Source organism: Chrysemys picta, chromosome 6 (genome assembly GCF_011386835.1).
Source record: "Chrysemys picta bellii isolate R12L10 chromosome 6, ASM1138683v2, whole genome shotgun sequence".
Lineage (NCBI taxonomy): Eukaryota > Metazoa > Chordata > Testudines > Emydidae > Chrysemys > Chrysemys picta.
In genome coordinates this window covers 57,077,462-57,095,630 of record NC_088796.1, presented here as the reverse complement: position 1 = coordinate 57,095,630, position 18,169 = coordinate 57,077,462, and the positions used below count along the sequence as shown (strand labels likewise).

The 18,169-nt window shown below is 41.7% G+C and overlaps 1 long non-coding RNA gene across 1 annotated transcript; it reads right to left on the bottom strand.

Moving 5' to 3' along the window:
• Window positions 1-1,628: 1,628 nt before the first annotated feature.
• LOC135984298 (uncharacterized) lies at window positions 1,629-17,761 on the bottom strand. Its single transcript, XR_010602232.1, has 2 exons — window positions 17,506-17,761; window positions 1,629-2,849 (listed from the first exon to the last, which is right to left on the bottom strand). It is a non-coding gene; the product is annotated as an uncharacterized LOC135984298 (long non-coding RNA).
• Window positions 17,762-18,169: the final 408 nt, after the last annotated feature.

Sequence of the window (18,169 nt, the reverse complement as noted above, 5' to 3'; positions counted from 1 at the left end):
TGACTTCAAATAACATACTACATATTTCAACATGTGTATTAAATGGAGCTTAAAGTACTGAGAACCAAGTTACAATGCCTAAGAAAATATCCTCTGATGGGATGAGGTGGAGGAGTTTGTTGATTAGCTGCCAGTTGCTCTCCATTTTCTTCGAACAACTGTCAATTTGTCTTTGGCAGAGATACTAGCTATAAACTAACATACAAAGAGCAACCATCACCTAACAGAGAATTATCCATTTTTGAACAAGCCAGAGATGTCATTCTTAATAACAGAGTCAATGAGGCTTCCTTAGTCTACTGACTGCTTTCCCTCTACCCCTCCCCCCTTTTGAGGAACCCAAATATAACAGAGACAAAACTTAGGTTAAAACTACTATGTGAGAAAGCAGCCATTGCCTTTTCAGCCCAACTTTTACATGCATACACACTTAACATGGGACTCTAACTATCAACTTTAAGGGCTGTAATCATAACTCCCTGCTTCCTCTTTTCTCAGCAGGCCTCTCCTACTTTATTTCACACTCTTCTTGTAAGTTGCCTTCCCTGTCATATCCTCTATTAGCATGTTATTACATTTCTTTTATGCAGCTGAGCGTCAAATAGATGGAACATGCACCACTTTACCATTAGAATAGTACTAAGTAATAGCCTGAACTTTATCTAGATGGTCAAATACCTGAATAGATAGCTAGATTTCTTGGCCCTCATTAGCTGTCTGGACTGGGGTTACTGTGATAAGGGTAATTATCCACTGACTGTGGTAGCTACTATTATATTAAAAGTTATACCCATAACACTATTTAGTATCAACCATTTTCTAGTCATTATAACCTTCACCACTATTCTGTGTTTCCATCACCAGAGTTTGGACCAGAAACCACCATGGTTGTTTCCTTCCACTTGCCTCAGGTCTAGGGTGTAACACTATGTACACAGCATTTTAAAAAAAACAAAGATGAAAAATTTAAGAGAAATGAGAAAAATGTATAGCAAAAACTACAGTGGAAAATGAGATGTGGAATAACTGGGCAGCATGGCAGAAGGCATGCCAGACTGTGAACAATTGCATCCCATACTTACAGTTACTAAAACAGCTGTCGAGATTGGCTAGAGGCATGGTGGCACCCTACACACATGACCTGGGCTAGGCTTACCAAAAAAACAACAAAACAAAACAAAAAACAAAAAAAAACCCCACACACCATACATCTGTCATATGATAGGGGTAAGTGTGATGGGTTGGATCACAGAAACCCCCTTGGGGGTGCCAACTGATGTGCCAAGACTACTTCTGCCCCTGCTTTCCTGCCCTGGCACATTAGGACTGCAGTGCCCTGCCTGGGTTGAGCCAGATCCGTTAGCCTGCTGCAAACCCAGACCCAGGGTCTGAACCACGTCCCCTAATAGCTGTAGGCTTAACTGAAAGCAACTTACGGAAGTGTTCCTGTCTTTAACACTCAGATGTCCAACTCCCAATGGGGTCCAAACCCCAAAAATCCATTTTATCCTGTATAAAGCTTATACAGGGTAAACACAAACTGTTTGCCCTCTATAACACTGATAGAGAGCTATGCACAGCTGTTTGCCCCCCCCCCCCAGGTATTAATACACACTCTGAGTTAATTAATAAGTAAACAGTGATTTTATTAAATACAGAAAGTAGGATTTAAGTGGTTCCAAGTAGTGACAGACAGAACAAAGTGAATTACCAAGTAAAGTAAAATAGAACACACAAGTTTATGTCTAAGAAACTGAATACAAATAAAACTTCACCAGTTCCAGTAAGCTTCCTTTTACAGACTAGTCTTCTGCTAGTCTGGGTCCAGCAATCACTCTCACCCCCTGTAGTTACTGTCCTTTGTTCCAGTTTCTTTCAGGTATCCTTTGGGGGGGGGTGGGGGTGGAGAGGCTCACTTTTTAGCCAGCTGAAGAAAAAAATGCAGGGGTCACCCAGGGATTTAAGTAGACTGTCTCTTGTGGGTGGAGACCCCCTCCTTACTCCTATGCAAAGTCCAGCTCCAAGATCGAGTTTTGGAGTCACATATCCATGCATGACTCATTTTTTACCAGCCAAGCCACATTCCTGGGAAGGCTCAGATGTGGATTGGTATCTTCAAGTTCATTGTTGGCTTAGATGGTTTTTCATTAGGCACTTAATTTGCACTTCTCAAGAAGCTGACCAAATGCTCTACTAGGCTAGTTAAAATCAAGCCAGTACACAACCAATATTCATAACTTTGAATACGAAAATGATACATGCATACAAATAGGATGAATACATTCAGTAGATCATAACCTTTACATAGATATGTTACATGAGACATGTAGCCTAAAACATATTCCAGTTATGTCATATATACATACATAAGCACATTCCATAAATCCTTATGGGGGACCCCCGTCACAGTAAGTATCTACTGACTCCAGTGGCTGCTGTCATAAGCCAAGATTTTCAAAAATAGACATCTCAAGTAAGATTCCTAAATTCATATTTAGGCACTAAAATAAATGAAAGATTCCCAACATGCTGAACACCCAGAAGCTCCCACTAAAATAAATAAGGGCCACAGCTTTAGGAACCAATATTTAGCCCACAGTTACAAGGCTTACCTATAAAATTCACTGAAACTTAACCCTGGCATGATTCATCGGCACATTCTTATGCCAGGCTGATAGATGCCCTGGCTCGAGGGATGAGTGGAGGATGGGTGCTTCAGGAAAGGAGTGTTTTCATGGGAAGCTGTTCCCCCATATTCTGTAGATGGGCTTCCAAAGAGCCAGGCTTTTTGCCTGGCTGTTTGCTCATGAGTCAAGCCATCTTCTTGCTCTCTGTACTGAGAATGGGCTCTGAAAGCAGAGAATCTTTTGCAGTCAAGGTACAAAGATTCAACAACATTCAAGTCTAGTCAATGTGAACCTGTGATGTAAGAATGGAATTCAACCACATTAAAGTGGTCTGGTCTGAACAGATTCATATTTTTTGTAACTGTACCATTTACCCTCACCAAGTCCAAAAACTATAGTCCATGAAGAAATTAGAAAGGGCACCTAGGAACCTCTACCTGAACTGAGAAGGCTCACTTTAGAAGAATCCACCTCAGATACTCTGTAAATACAGAATAGAAGCTCTTCACTGTACTTACAGTCATGAAAGGAAGCTCTTGCCTTTCACAGCTACTCCTGCAAATTAAAAGCCACAGTGTAGCAAATGGCGATACCTCCATTAACTTCAATGGGATTGGTCCACAGCCACAAAAACCCCAGTTGATCTCTCTGTCTTTCTCTCTGATATACCTATCGCTGTAGCACAGAGGTGGGAAAACTACAGCCCATGGGCCACATCAGGCCCATAAGACCCTCCTATCCGGCCCCGAGCTCCTGGCTGGGGAGGCTAGCCCCCTGCTGTTTCCCCTCCCCCACAGCTCTTTGCTTTTTTTCCCTCAGGGTCTGAGGTTTCTTCTTTGTGTTTCTCTTATCTCTCTCATAGACATAGATCCACCAGTGTGCCAGCTCCTGCTCTTGCTATGTCAATCTCTAGGGAAACCCCTTGGGTCACATGGTTCAGCTTTTACTCAAGCATTGCCATGTGCCTATGTTTTGGGTGGTGGCTCCTATTTTTTCAACTACATTATTCCACGAAAGAGCTTGATTGTTTCTTACATTTATCCTGTATGAAGGGCAGCAGTTACACCCACCAGCTTCAATAAGAATTTGCCCAACCACATTGCATAATAAATACATATTGTAAGAGCAGTGAAGAGAAATTTTGAAGCCATGTAACTACTATAGCTTGGGATATTAACAAGCAGGGTGAAATGTTTGCTATGAAATTTGAATCCAGGTAAAACTGGTTTCAGATATTGTTACAAATATGAAACAGCCCAGATTTGAAAAAACTGTCGCTGAGGCTTGCTAAACCACCAATGTTTCAAGTGAACCGGGCTTACTTTTGAGCACACCTGTACTGATTTAGAATTTCAATGTGAAACCAGGTTAAACACAGCAATTTCATCCAAATCCCAAACTCACAAGGTATGCAAGTCTACACAAAAAGAAACCAAAGAAAAGATCTGGTCTTTGGTATAGGAATTATAATTTAGTATATGGACAGTGCTTAGCTCAATGGGGATTTGACCTGGTTGAAATCAACAGGCACTACTTCAAAATAAATAATAAAGTACAATGCCAACATTATGAAACTGAAAAACTCGGTGGTTTTGAATTACTCACAACTTTAATTTTAACTCCCCCTCTCCCTTTAAAAATCCCAATGTAAGGTCATCAGAACTAAGCACAGGAAAAAAGAAAATATGACTTTATCATGTTCTATACCTCACTGGAGTGCTGTAGAGTTTATTGAATTAACCCTTGTAAAATGCCTTGGAATTCTCTGATGGCAGGTGCTATAGTAATGCAACATATTATCATTGTCCAAAATTATACCCTTACTGTGTGCTGGGAAAATGTACTTGACTGTCTGGTCTCTGTTGCAGTCACTCACTGAGCCTGCAGAGTATTCTGCTGATAGCATCAGAAGTTTTGGTATAGGTTAAGGACTAAATAGTGACAGCCCTGAATGGGTCCACAAACAGTGGGGGTGGAGGAGGGTGGGAGAAGGCACAAGGAGCCTTCTCCCCCTTTTGCTCCACTCATATTTAGGGACTAGTCACAGGGTAATGGGGGAGGAAGGGAAGTGGGAAGAATGAGATAAAGGATGAGCCATAGTTTTGTTTCCAGTCCACTACAGGTAGCAATATTCATCTGGCTCAAAGGGGAACCCTATGAAAAGTGTGTGCGTGTGTGTGTGTGTGTGTGTGTGTGTGGTGGGGGGGGGGAAGAGTGTGATGCTCTTTGATGTGACAGTGCAGCCCCTATTGTAAATGCAGGGGTGCTGGAACAATTTTTATAGTGGGGGCGCTGGGAGCCATTAAACCAAACTGTATATGATGGAAACCACTTCAAGCCAGGAGATGCGACAGCACCCCTAGTACCTATAGTTCCAGCCCCTATGTGTAAGTGTGACTGACCTTGCTGCATGTTAACTTTGTAGCTCGCCTCCTTCCCCCTGGTTCAGGCAGCCTTTAAAGCCACAGGCTGACCCTGAAGTATTAAAATCAGAAGGTTTAACAATCTGTCTAGCATTATAAGTAATAATTACAACTATAATTCCAAAGCATAATAAATTATGGAGAATTACGCTATGATTTGTATTATTCATTTATATGGGGAAACAGTTTTGTCCTAATTAATTTTCCTGGATGCTATTGTTTGTTTCCACATTCTGAGTTTCCATTCAGGCTCAAGATTTAAATATAAAATACAACAACAGGATAAACACAGAACCAGATCCTCAGCTGGTGTACCAGTGTATCTTCATTGACTTCAGTGGAGCTATGCAGCCACCACTCTCCAGCTGCAGCAGTGCAGAAATAAGGGTAGCAGTACCGCAACCCCCCCCCCAATAATCTTACGACACCCCCCCCAAACTCCTTTTTGGGTCAGGCCCCCCACAATTATAACACTATGAAATTTTCAGATTTAAATAGCTGAAATCATGAAATTTACTATTTTTAAAACCCTATAACCGTGAAATTGACCACAATGGACTGGTAGGGCCCCAGTGATGGCATAGTGAAGAACTCTCACTCTGCTGCACTTGTCTATCTACATAAAGCCCTATTCCTGTGAGGTGCTGAGGACCTCTATAAGAACTGAGCTTCCTCAAGTTTCCACTGAAGTAAGCAGTATTTGAAGGCATAGTACAGGTGCAGGAATGGTCACTAAATTAGCTTCTGAGTTGTTGAATGAATCTCTCACCATTTTATTTTTGTGACTCATATTTAAATGTATTGAATTAACTTATAAAATGGGGAAGCACATAGATTCATCAAGTTTCCACTTATAGAATAGTAAAGGAAATATGCCAGTCCAAAGGCAAGACAGCAATATTAAAACATTATAAACAGTTCCAGGGAGCCTGTGGATGAGCGGACTCACCCCTGCGGCACCTCCTGCTGGTCTGTTCAGGGAATTAGCTCTTCCAGTGTCCTGGAGCGCCCTCTGCAGACCAGTGGTCCACCTGTCCTCTGGCCCCTGTGTCCCTCCCGGGACCCCAGTGCCCTTGTACCTGGGGTGCTGCCCCCTGGCAGTAACCCCTCAGTCTTAGGGTCTCCCCTCCTCAGGGAACCCCCACCCACTATCCCCACCTCACCTCAGTGTAAGGCTACTGCCAGTCACCATCTAGCCCCACTCCCTGGGGCAGACTGCAGTATCAGCCACTCATCACAGGTGAGGTTGGGTTTGGACCTGCTGCCTTTGCCTACCCGTGGGCTGCCCTCTGCAACCCCCAGTACCTGTTGGCCCAATGCTAGGTCACAGCCTGGGGCTTTCCAGGCTGGAACTCCCCAACTCCTCTGCCTTTCCCGAGCCCTGCTCCACTCAGGTACCCTGTCTCAAGCTCCCTGCAGCCAGGCCCTTCTCTCTCTCTCTCTCTCTCTGAATGCAGAGAGTGAGTGTCTACTTGAGTTCCTGGCTCAAGCCTTTATAGAGCAAGCTGGGCCCTGATTGTGGCATGGCCCCAACTGAGCCTGCTTCCTCCCAATCAGCCCAGGCATCTTGCCCTTCCACAGCCCTCCTCCAGGGCTGTTTTAAACCCCTCAGGGCAGGAGCGGGTAACCATCCCGGTACAGGGCCACATGCTAACAAAGCCTGCTAGATTTTCCAAAACCAACTCTGTTTATCCACTCCCTTCCCAGAAAGTGGAGTGAGGAGCAGCTCCCTCCATCCTGGCTCCATGCCACATCAGTTGATGATCATATCATACAGTTGGTTACTAATGTAAAATGGGATTGCTATACATTTATGAAATCTTATTCCTGTTAACCAAGGAAATGAGTTTGACTCACCCAACTGTTTACAAATGAGATTTGTTTTATGGAGGATGCTGACATCATCTGCTGATCCAGTTCAATCAAATTCAAACCTTCTGCCACATGATTAAGAGGGTTATACTCCAGATTAATTTTTTTCTTCAGTTGAACATTCACATATCTTTACAACTGATTTTTAAGCCAGTTTAGTGCTGGTGGAAGAGGCTGGGCTGACGATCCTTATCCAATACAGGACAAATTGAACCACAACAAAGCAGTGCAGCATCTCACAGTTTCAACAATGGGCTTCCACCCTTATACCCAAGTGGCTCCCTTTCTGGGTGAGAGAACAGTTAAGTCTTTCCTTGCCTGTTCCAACCTCATCCTGATAACTCTCCACAAATAAGTGAGAATAGAATTTGCCCTTACACTTTAAGACTGGTTCCATGTCCCTATAATTTGAACAGCCAATGACAAAAAGAGAACTAGCCTTACCTGATCTGGCTTCTATAAAGCTGGGAGGTGGCCCTACAAGGAATCTGAATAGGATTAGCCATTTTGAAAGCGATATGGCCCAAAGTCTCAGTCTTGAAACAACAACAAATTGACTGGGCTACAAGCTAGAGGAAAATAGTAAATTGAAGGGAATAATTAGAAGGCTCCTGGTTTGATGGCTGAATTTACTGGGCCAAACTTGCTACTGGTATAATTCAATGCAAGTCAGTGGGCCAAATTCCACTCAGTGCAGAATTGGTGTGCATCTGGAGTGACCCCTGTGGCTTCAGTGGAATCCTTGGGTACATGAATATAACTGAAAGATGACTTTAGGTCAGAGTTTTTGGCCCTTTTATGTTAATCCCATATTTATAGGAGCTGAGCCTTGAAACCATAGGAAACAACTTTTATGAGGGGGAGTCAGAAACAATCATCTTCCAGCCAAGCCAATAGAAGCTTTGCTATGCCTGCTCAACTAGAAGCCACTCCAAGTATCTTATACAAACTATATATATTGCTCACTGGTGCAGGTATGATGTATATGTACATGTCATCTTATGCAATGTTTGAATTTCAGCCCAGAACAATAAGGCCATTTATTTTCTCCATACTTATACCGTTAGAAGTTTCTTTTTTAAAAATGTGTTGATGCACTTATATAAAAACAGAACCTTCTGACCCAGCAGACCTGATACCTCTGTTTTCACCTCTTAGTAGAGAGGTGGTTCACACATATCTCAACAGAAGAGTTCCAATTGCAGAATTCTTAACTAAATTATTGCTGGTGATGCACAAGAAGAAAAGAACCCTGCTTGAATATCAGGTCCCAGGTTGACTTGCAGGGCTGGTAGTTAGAAACACATTTTTACTTGCAAACAGGCAATTTTAATCTGGAAGTCTTGGATAGGTAATATACGGAAGACCCCTTGATGCTATTTTTACATAATCACTTTTCAGAGCATAATTGCATTTTAAACACTTTTGTTCCTAGAGCCTGCCTTTCACTAAAGAAATACTGTAACTAGGAAACCCATTCCGTATTTCCAGAATAGCCATCTAGCAGCATTATCCAACAATTAACAAATGTTCAGATGAAACTACATGGTGCCAACAGTTAATCCTAATCCGAACAGAAAATCCTGGACACTACAATGAAGGAAGAAAAAATACCAGGTAAAATCTTGTATATTGTTCCCTCTAAAATAATGTTCTTTAGGATTGATGGTTAGCATTGTGGAGTTTCAGTTAATTATTAGTCATTATTCAGCTAATGCTATGCACAGTTAGTGAGACAGTCAACGCTTCCTAGTTTTCACCAGGCTGGAAAAATTGCAATTTCTGATCCTAGCTAGCACTGATAAATGCAGAAGTCAACACTTTGGCCTAGAATTTTAATGGTATTTAGGCATTTCTGCACTCAGCATTGCAATATCTTTCTGATTTAGGAGCCTAAGTCTCATTTTCAAAAGGGATTTAGGCACTTAAGAGCGAAAATCCCAACTTGGAAGTCAATAGGATTTAGTTTCCTAGGTGCCTAAAATTCATTTGAAAAATAAGATGTAGGTTCTTAAATCAGTTAGGTATTGCAAATACCATTAAAATTGTGCCCTTTATCTAATTTCACAGTGAGTGGGGTTTATGTTGTTGACTCTTTCAGAGGCTCATAGACTGTGGCCAGTGGATCACTATTGGTTCTTGGAACACTTGCTGGTCCATGAAGACAACAAGGCTGCTGGCTTTCCTTATATCCAGCTGATAAAGCAAACTAAATACAGCAAAAATTCATTATATGCTTTACTAGTTGTACTTTTCTGTGTAAGCAATTGCTATAATTAGCTCATGGATGTCATGCTACGTGAGGTGAGGTAATCTGTGTGACTGTGACTGGGAGAGGAGCTTGTCCGCAAGACAATTTCTATTAAAAATTGGCCCACAGTATCAAAAAGTCCGAAAACTCCTGGGCTATTTTATTTGAAGCTAATGTTTTCCCAAATCTGCAGAAGTACAACGTTTAGATCATGTGCCCATTTTTTCCTCACTCCTACTTAGACCTCTGTCTCCCTTTTCTTTACATCCAAGTACCTGCAACTCTTCTCTCCCCCTTCCTTCATTAGGTCTGCAAGACCTTTTTTTCAATCCCCTTCCCTTAGTCCAGCCTTTTGTGACCCACCATTACATGCTCTAGGCAGGCCCTTTGTCCCTTCTGTCTCTTCACATCCAGCCCTCTGTGATATTTCTCCCATACATTGCCATCCAGGTCACTATAATATATGTCTTTAAAAATACATTGTGCATTTGGCTCTTTCTCTGCTTAGGCCTTAGGTTTCTACTTTCAATTCTTACTTTTTCTGGTGTGCAGTAAAATCTGAGATGTATCTAGTCCTACAGCTCAAGCAAGGTTTCAACATGGCAGAGAAAGATACAGTTGGGCAACGCAATCCAAATAATATCTGATTGGAAAAATCCTTTAATGGTTGTATGGGCCAGTGGAGGAAAGGCTAGAGGAGGGAGGGGTCAGACAGGTCAGAGGGAAGCTGGAAACGTGGTGGAAGGATAGCCTGCTTGTGGGTATGTGGAATTTCACAGAGAATTGAATTCAGAAGAAAGGGAGCTGAGGAGTTGCTGATTCTACACATTAAAGAAGGTTTGTTTCAGTTCAGAAAGAGATTAGTTATGATGCACTTCATTCATTTGTAACAGACAGCCAAGATTGTCAAAAGTGACCTGTAATTTTAGGTCTCATATTTTGGGTGCTCAACTTGAGACACCTTGAAGGAGCCTATTTTCAGGAAGTGTTGAGCACCTGTTTCTGAAAAAAAAATCAGGCTTCTCGTTTTTCATTGGGTCGAGTTGGGCACCCCAAAAAGATATTAAACCCAAGTCATTTTTTGAAAATCTTAACCTTATCTGAAAATATCCAACCCTGATTGGGTAAAGATAGTAGCATAAATAAAATAAACCAGTATGCTTAACAATTGCCTCTTTAGAGGTTACTTAGAACAACTATGGACAACAGGAAGATCTGAAGATGCATGAATTTTAGAAGCCAGGTGTAATCAGATGGACTGTAATATATTGAGAAGTAGCTGATTTCAGCCTCTCAGTGATATAAATTATTTACAAAATTGGAGATGTGCCGAGTATCTGAGAGAAGAATTTGGACCTTAGGATGGGAGTTTTGAAATATTGTACCATACTAGCACAATCGGGTCCTGGTCCATGACAGGTGCTCCTAGGCACTATGGTAATACAAATAATAATGCTATGTTAACTGGCTTTTATCAAATGTTTTCTACAAGGCATGGAGCTGAAGTTTACATAATACCTCCAAACAGAGTTATATTCAACTCAGCAGTTTCACTCCCCAGGAGTTTACATAAACATTTTAATCAGTTCACATACAAGTAAGTTTGAAGCCCTACATCAAACAAATCCAAATCTCAGTGATATCCAGATGGGCTTGACAAACTGCATTTTATTTTACACAAAAAAGTAGTGATTTTTGTAAGATTCTGATGCAAAAAAAGGCAAAAGACAGCCCCAGGTTAAGTTCAACTAACTCCTCAAACTGATTTGAATTTTGGTTTAGACCAAAACCCCAAACCAGGGGAGTTGCATAGCTTGGAGTTTTGTGCTGCAAGTCTTCCACACTGCTGTACTATAGACATAAAATCCCATCTCTTGATTTGCTTTGAACGGGGCTTTTAGGTTGTTGGGGTTTTTTTGTTAACACACTCCACATCTATTAAACTTTTAGAGTCTAAAGTTCTGCTACATACTATTCAATTCTAGCTTGTTTTATTAATCCATTCTTCCAGTAATTCTTTTTATAAATGAAAACAATAAAAAGGTCAGAGTAACGCCTGCAGCCGTAAAAAGGGTGAGAATAAATGGAGTTCTTGTTGAAGATGACAGCGCATGGATTTAGAATATCCAAGTGACCATGTGTGAAATTTAGCCATTTCTAGTGTTAAATTCCCAATTTCGCAAGGTTTTCAGTGTCACGTGTCCAATATTCAAGTGGTGTTATGTGAACTGCCAGACAAGGCTGCCCTTTCTGAAAGGGGGAAGTTTCTGATCACTTCTTTAGACTGCATGCTAGTCCAGCAACTGTTGCTGTGCACTTTTCTCTGTCACGTAGGGCAGAAGGTGACTCAGCACTGACTCACTGAATTCCCTGCCAATGGATTTCCCAGTCTGTCAGCTGTTCTTCATCAGCCTATCAGCACAGCCTTGAAAAAACACTCAACTGTAGTCTAAATCCCCTTCTATCCAGTTTGCCTGCCAGTGTCTATGTGCAGGGCAGCATGACTTTCACAGCTAATCAGTTTTGTAATCTAAGCACTGAATTGATTAGATTTCTTAAAGACATCTTGTTTTCAGGAATGATCTAAAGTTATTCAGCTAGCTGAATTTCTTCAGTGAAGAGACTTCAATATTAATAAAAAAAATCACTTCAGTCATTACCTTTGTATCCAAACTGTGCCTGGTGAAAATGAACATTATACTGCTACAATAAACTCTCAACTTGTTACAAGCCTCAGCATTATAAGGTTATCTTTGCTATCCCTCTGTTAATTAGCTATGGCACTAGTCTCCATTAGTAGTGACGCAAATCAGATCTGCACTTGGCACAGTGCACTGGTGCTGAGTGGCAGAGTAAAACAGCAAAGAACATTTTGTATTGATGTATAAGATGCATCTATTCCCTACCTATCTCCATCTAATTAACTGATGTTAGTGATGTTCTCAGTTCTGACACACCTCTAGGATTTTCTTGTCTAGATCAAAACCTATCCCTTATCACATTCAATTCACTTTTATATTTTCTAATTCTGTTACATACCTCACTAGTTTAAATACTGAGACCTGCTGTCTGATAAAGGGAGAGCAATAAGGACAATAGAAATGTGGAGACTATTTAGGTGCTGTATATGCCTCACAGCTAAAAGCCATTTATATGATACTGCTATGTCTAAACCAGTGGTTCTCAAACTTTTGTACTGATGACCCCTTTCCCATAGCAAGTCTCTGAATGTGACCCCCTTAAATATATAAAAAAGTGTTTGATTTATAACACCATTGTAAATGGTGGAGGCAAAGCGGGATTTGGGGTGGAAGCTGACAACTCGTGAACCCCCTATGTAATAACCTCACGACTCCCTGAGGGGTCCCGACCCCCAGTTTGAGAACCCCTGGTCTAAACCAATAATTTTGCAATAATAAATTGAACATACCTCTCATGAAATGAAATTATTGTAATAGTCAGTGTTTAATAGTTTATTTTCTGAATTTAAAAATATGGAGATAAGCCCCTTTGAAAGTCTCAGATTATGTGATAGGTGCTTAACTCACCATTAACTTTCAATGGGATTTTGATTACCTAATGAATCCCATTGTTAAGATTTATAAACTGTGTCCCTAATGGATAGACTAGAGCAATGGACTGGGAGTCCGGATTGTTCTGTTGCCAGGTCTGCTGAGAGATCTTGAGCAATATGCAGCGAGGTTGTAGCTGTGTTGGACCCAGATGTTAGGGAGACATATTAGCTATGACCTGAAGAAGAGCTCTGTGTGGCTCGAAAGTTTGTCTCTCTCACCAACTGAAGTTGGTCCAATAAAAGACTATGTCACCCACCTTGTCTCTCTAAGATCTTGGACAAGACATTTCACCTCTCTCTCAGTTTCTCCATCTATAAAATGGGGATACTGATACTGACCTCCTTTTTAAAGTGATCTGTCTACAAATGAACAGTGCTAAACAAGTGATACATTTTATTATCATTGTCCTGGGATGTAGTAATTAACTAATTAGAAGTTGTTTCCCTCATGTTACTCTATTATTTGAAAAAAGTTACTGCTTTGCATAAATATGATTAATTCTCACATTAGTGAGAAGAAACCTTTTCCAACACTAATTATGAGGATAAAATCATCGTACAAATGCACATTTTCCCCACATAGAGTGTCAAAGGAAAAGCTGAAATGTTACCAGTTGAAAGCTCTGCTAATGCATCCTATGGAAACTGGGGGAGAGAGCCACATTCAGTAACAGCATCCCCTCTGTTGCACTGGAGAGACATATGGATCCAAGGAGCCATACAATAAATCAGGGCAGACAATGGGCAGGCTGGCACTGGAGAGATGCACATTATTCCCCCACTGACCCCTTGGAAATGTAATAGGAAAAGTAATCCATTTTTCCACAGCACACCCTGCTCACATAGCAGATCTGGCCCGTAATATGGAGCTTGGGCATGGCTAAAGAGAAGCAGAGGCATAAAGCTTCCATGAGGAAGGGGCCCATGTGGATCCTAGACAAATTAGAGGATTGGGCCAAAAGAAACCTGATGAGGTTCAACAAGGACAAGTTCAACTTAGGACGGAAGAATCCCATTCACTGTTACAGACTAGAGACCGAATGGCTAGGAAGCAGTTCCACAGAAAAGGACCTAGGGGTTATAGTGGACGAGAAACTGGATATGAGTCAACAGTGTGCCCTTGTTGCCAAGAAGGCTAACGGCATTTTGGGCTGTATAAGTAGGGGCATTGCCAGCAGATCAAGGGACATGATCATTCCTGTCTATTCGACATTGGTGAGGCCTCATCTGGAGTACTGTGTCCAGTTTTGGGCTCCACACTACTGTGGAAAAATTGGAGAGAGTCCAGTGGAGGGCAAAAAAAATGATTAGGGGGCTGGAGCACATGACTTATGAGGAGAGGCCAAGGGAACTGGGATTGTTTAGTCTGTAGAAGAGACGAATGAGAGGGGATTTGATAGCTGCTTTCAACTACCTGAAAGGGGGTTCCAAAGAGGATGGAGCTAGACTGTTATCAGTGGTACCAGATGACAGAACAAGGAGTAATGGTCTCAAGTTGCAGTGGGGGAGGTTGGATATTAGGAAAAACTTTTTCACTAGGAGGGTGGTGAAGCACTGGAATGGGTTACGTAGGGAGGTGGTGGAATCTCCTTCCTTAGAGGTTTTTAAGGTCAGGCTTGACAAAGCCCTGGCTGGGATGATTTAGTTGGGAATTGGTCCTCCTTTGAGCAGGGGGTTGGACTAGATGACCTCCTGAGCTCTCTTCCAACCCTGATATTCTATGATTCTGATTATAATCCAGGCCATTTGTGGTTATTACAGCATCAACCACCTCCTATGCACACCCTCATGGCCAAGGATGGCTCTGCAGCACTCTGCTTCTGTTTTCCTTCTTCAGGTCTCCTTAAGAACCCCACACAGTCTTTGTCATGGCTAACATCACCCCTGCCTGCATCTGGTTTAGTAACAGAAACAGTCCAGAAACAATCCTCAAGGTCCTACTAAAGTTCATCACCCCTATACTCAACTCTTTTTCTGTCCCAGTCTGCCCTTCACATGACATTACTCCCAGCCCTTCCTAGCTAGAGTTCAGCTTTCCGGCTCTAGCTTCTCCCAGTCAGCATCTCCTGCTCACTACAGCTCTCTTCTGGCACAGTTTCCTGTTCCTTTCTGACTCTTTATAGGGAACACCTGTCAATGAAGCCCAATCAAGGCTGTTAATGAGGCACAGGTGGGCTGGAGCAACTCCCTCTTAAAGGGCTCAGTCCATCCTGTGACAGTGACCTACACCCTCACTTTCTTATATGAGGAAATTCCATCCTCCCTTAGGAAAATGCAGAAGAAACTCCACCAGGGAAACCCCACAGAATTGCCTGTCCCCCCCAGTATGGGTATTTTCCTCATAGGAACATGATCTGGGGCCTAAAGTTTTGAAAACTGAAATAAAAAGTATTAAATTACAAAGATTTCCCCTAATTACTAAATGTTTCCAATTTTCAGCAAGTTCACACATGGAGAAGAAATCCATGCTTGGTGAAATCATTGTGCAGGCTCCTAAAATCCAGATAAGGCTGGTTGGCTATTGTTTACTAGCTGTCTGGTACGCTGCCTCAGACACTGAGTCACCCTGTTTTTCTGCACCGCCTTTGTTCCAGATTAGACATTTGAAACTCAAATTGCCAGAAGGCATCAAAACTGGGAAACTGTGTGCTTTGTTGTTGCACTTTGGACTCAAATGACCCTCACAACAGAACAGCAATTAAAAAAAAAAAAAAGTGATTGTTTATAAAAGGTGCTGGTCTGAGTTCTATTGATCTACAGAACCAGTACGATAGAGGCAGCAGCTGCCCAAGTTTTCTAATGCTGCCCCACCAAAGTGCCCTGAATTGGAGTTCCAAGGCCTGCTTCCCTACTGCTACATCATAACAATCGGTTTCACACAGTGGGAGGGGATCGGTAGTGGACAGGTTGGGGTGGGAGAGAGAGAAATATCTTCCTCCACATAGAGCCCTATTACATTTCAATTAGTTTTCTGCAGCCCACTATCCACAAAACCCAGAGGCTGCCCCAGGCAGACAGCTGAGACATGGCAAGGAGTTATCCTGGCATAGGGCTGGTGTACTAACCAACTGTATACTTGACTGAGGCTAGTTAGCGTGATTCACTGACCAGCAATTAAATGGTAACAACACTTTTGGGTACTACTGACCTGGATTTCAATTGATGACCTTACAGCAGAATGTTTCTTTGACCCATTACACACTCTGAGCTATCCAGTCCCCATTGTGTATCACCTGTCCTATTTTATTCATCGTTATGGCATGAGGAAAATAAACATGGATATACTTAGTTATAGACTATCAATTACAGAGTGCTCGAAGTCACACAGCTAGAGCATCTATTCTTCTACAAATGTTTCTGTCTATCCAGAGTAATGGCTGCCACATTTGAGTTGTTTCCATTTATGAAAGTTTTGCCATCAAATGTAATAGTAATTTAAGCTTGAGCAGATGGACTGACAAATATTAAATCCTTCAATTTTTGCATAGCAGCACCTCTATCACATTGATTGTTTTCCTTACTTCCATTCCCCTACTGGCTTTCCAACAGCATTGCCATACCTCTGTGCTCCACTTTTCCCTCCCCTACCCATGGCTCATTTTACTAATTTCTTCAGTTTTCAGAAACAACCAACTCCTCCTGAAGAGCCATCTGGGGGCCCTTTGTTTTTAAATAATTTATGCTACAATTAGCCTTAATTCCTCCCTGCTCAAGAGTGATCATTTGTAAACATCATTGCAACTAGTTACCTCACATGAGTTTTCATAAAAGCGTCAGTTTAAGATTGTTAGCTCTTTGGGGTAGGGACTGCAATATGTTTGCACTCTGCCTGGCATAATGACATCTGACATGGTTGGCCTCTAGGTACCACCACAATATAAATGTTAAATAAAAATACCACGTTTGGCAATCCTGTCAAATTGCAGCGGTCTGGCTTGCCCACAGGGATGAGAGCTTCTGAGGGGAGAGTAAATGCAGGTTACAGGGATTTGTTAGGTGGCTTGTCATCTCCAGATATGAGACATTAGACAATTAAAGGAAGGTACTACAGTGTTAGATTAGATCTACTTTCCATTAGTGGATGGATTATGTAGTATTTTCTACAAAAATGCACATTGTAATTATTCACTTGTAATACATATATGAGCATAATTTAATTTTTCCCCATCCCATTTCACTACTCAGATACAGAGTTACATATAGCTTAAAACTGATCACTTTTTGGATACAGTATAGGAAAACTGCACTTTTCTTGGCTGCCTAAAAATCATTCCCCTAGCCAAGCTATAGGGCTATTTCAAAGAAATTGCTGCCTAACTAATATAATAATCATCAATCTCTCAAGCTGTGGGATTCTTGCCTGTTACCTATATATAGAACAGACGGGTGACTCATTCACACACTTCGAGTCTAAGGGGATTCCTAGATTGGCAATAAGTAAAATTACCATTGTTAGCATCTTCATTTCAGGACTTATCTCCAAGAGAGTTTGCTGGCAATATAAAGACTGCCATTTTAACCTTTTCATTGGAGTTAGTTTTAGGAGAAAAGTGGTTGTTTTGTAAAAGAAAAAAAAAGAAACATGGCAAAAAGGAAAAGTGAGCTCTAACTTGCTGCTTTATTTCCCCAAAACTGACAAACTTTAAAAGCATCTTGGACAAAGTCCACTTTTGGAAAATAAATAGTTATCAAAGTTATTTCCCTTATTCTGAATAAATTGTTTGAGCTACATGAGGATTAGCAGACTGCCCCACTTACATTCATCAGCTACCTCTGTTTTCTGATGCTGCCATCCTCCATCCCTTATCAGCGCTTTTCTGCTCATGCCACTTATGAGCTTGGTGTGGCATAAAACAGAGCTTATTGGGATTCTCAGGAGCTAGTGGAGATGTTGGCGGACAGAGGAAGGGGTAGGAGTTTAGGAGATCATGAGGGCTTGGGGGAGACCAATAGTAGCTTGACAGGGATTCCCTCTTACCCCTCTTAGGGATAAGAGTGTGTATAGGGCCTAGAGTGATGAAATCCAGTGTCTCTGCCAAGGGACTTGAAGAGCTAATCAAGCACATGGAGATGGCAGGATTGTCAGGAGCCTTTCATGTGCCAATGTCAAGAGACAAACATTCAGTTCTTCCAGCACTGTTGCCTTGGCTGCCTAGCGCATACACATTTATATATCATTTTCAGCTTCCTAAGTATAGCTTTAAAAAGCCTGTAGCCCTTACAGTTTGGAATGTCTAATGTTTAGACTATATCATCTGTTTCTAATCTGGTGCCCAAATCAACGGAACAACTCACATGAGTGGGGATTGGCCATTAGATTGTAATCTAATAGGGCCATTAGATTGTAATCGCCAAGCACGCAGTCTTGAGGATAGCTCTCACGCAAGAATGTATTGCTGTTGGGATGCTTGTGTAAGGGCCA